This window comes from Phyllostomus hastatus, unplaced genomic scaffold, assembly GCF_019186645.2.
Source record: "Phyllostomus hastatus isolate PE091 unplaced genomic scaffold, TTU_PhHast_1.1 phas_scaffold_93, whole genome shotgun sequence".
In the NCBI taxonomy this organism is placed as follows: domain Eukaryota; kingdom Metazoa; phylum Chordata; class Mammalia; order Chiroptera; family Phyllostomidae; genus Phyllostomus; species Phyllostomus hastatus.
The window spans coordinates 14,135,502-14,137,640 of record NW_025334042.1 but is presented as its reverse complement, the minus strand read 5'-3'; the positions used below and the strand labels follow the sequence as shown (position 1 = coordinate 14,137,640).

At 37.1% G+C, this 2,139-nt stretch overlaps 1 pseudogene; it reads left to right on the top strand.

Annotated features, from left to right (window-relative positions):
* Nucleotides 1-318: 318 nt before the first annotated feature.
* On the top strand, nt 319-1,345 carry LOC123812571 (annotated as a pseudogene).
* The last annotated feature ends 794 nt before the right edge of the window (nt 1,346-2,139 follow it).

Below are 2,139 nucleotides of genomic sequence, written 5' to 3'. Positions count from 1 at the left end.
TATATTAACATCAATAGAAAACCAAGCATTACAAGGGTTAAAAAATTGAATATTGTCCCTTCTCTCAGTAAAGTAGACATATTTTTACAGCTGTAATACAAGTCATATGTTAATAATGGTTACGGTAAATGTAAATGAATTAAGAGAATATAGTGAGGTGAAGGAGGTGGCATGTTAGTTTTGTTCGCCATTCAGTTTGTTTCTGGGCAATGTTCCCCAGAGTCTTGGCGATCCTACCTCTTTCTCCCCTTTTCCCTCCTCCCAGAGGCATCCGCTGCTGCAATTGTGCTACTTGATACTCCTAATAGACTGGTCAGGATGAAAAAAAAAACCCAAAGATATTTTGACAGTAACAGCTTGATCTACAGAAAAAAGATGGTAAGTCTAATTCAATTGATGATATTTCCAAGAAGATAGAGGGCAAAGACAGTGAAAAGGAGGATACTAAAACAGAAACTTGTAAAATATCAGAAGGGGCACAAAAGTCAAATTAAGCACAGTAAATTTACAAGCCACAAATCTGCCCAACATAAGACGACTTAAAAGTTTGGAGGCTACAACTGGCAGGCTTCAAAAAGCTACAGAAGATGCCCCAAAGAAGAGAAGTGAGCCACTGAGTCCTGAGTTGGTGGCCACTGCGTCCGCCGTTGAAGTGTCTCTCCCTTTTGACAAGCAGATAACCAGCTGTTCACATAGCTCCAGCAGCATGAGGAAAACTCAATGGCACAGAAAGATGAAGAAAGACCTAAAATTAGATTTTGTAACATAACATCAGATATGAAAGCTGCCAAATGTGCCACAGCTAGAGTTAGTACCTGACTGGTTCATCAGATTCAGTTTCGTGAAGGATCTAACAATTATGTTGGCAGGAGAGATTGTTGATCTTAGAAAAGGTTTTAGAAAAAATATATTCAAGGTGAAAGGACTTAATATTTTTTATGTTAAGGAAGCTACTAAAGAGATGCCTGAAACAGAAACAGCCCCTTCTCTTTGAGATGTGGAATTTGCCAAGCAGTTAGCTGCAGTAAATGAACAGCCCTTTCAGAGTGATTTTGAAGAGATGACCCAGTGAATGGAAGAGGGGAAACAGTGGGAGTTCCCAGTTAACAGTGGAGCAGGTTTTGATGATGATGGTTCAGAATTTCATGAACATATATTTCTGGTTAAATCCCTGGAGAGTTTTCCAAAACAAGGGTCAATTAGCTGCTTCATGGAGCTGGTGACATGTGGCCTTTCCAAAAACCTATATCTGAGTGTTAAAAAGTGGAACACATTGAGTGGTTTAAAAATTCTTTTAATGCAAAAAATAGACATTCTGAAAGAAGGTGACATGTGGTTCAATTGAGGACCATGTAAATTTTTATTTCAAGTTGTTGGAGATTGATGTGATATCTGAACAAAATAATTTTACTAGAAAAAAAGAGAATATAGGTGATGGAGAGATTAATTACTATTGGGAGGATTGAGGTAGTTTGAGATGAGGTTGCAAATAGGCTTACTGGTAACTTACTTGTAATGGGCAATATGAGGGCAGAATCAAAAGTGATGCCAAAGCTTCTAATCCAGGAGACTGAAATAATGGTGTTGGCACTGGCAAAAATAGAAACCTGGAAATCATGGTAATAACTTTGCATCAATTTCCTAATTGATATAGGTTGTGATAAGCCAACTGTTTTTGATTCATTTCTAAATTCTGTAGAATGGTTATAAAACATTTGTGTTTTAAGAGTTAACCTCATTGAACTCAAGATATTTAACTCAAACAGTGTTTAAATGAGTAAAGAATGAGGAAATATATCCCCATGTGGCTCTTCTTGGATGCAAATGTTCTGGAAAATGTGAACAAACACTTAGCTTTGCTGAAATGTATTATCTTACAAGCCATCTGCAGTACCTTACCTTTTGGAAAGTTTAGGAGGCAGTATCGAAATAAAAGTTTAACTATAACCTTGAAAAGTTTAGCTATAACCCTGAAAAGTTTGATAATAACCACAACATACATAAAAACACAGACATAGGAAAAGAGGAATCTCATTGTGCTGCAACAAAACCTCAGCAAACATGAGCACTGGTCTAAGGGAAGAAAAACCTAAGCTGACTCCATGAAGTCTTGGAAAATATGTACAAAGACACTGCCAG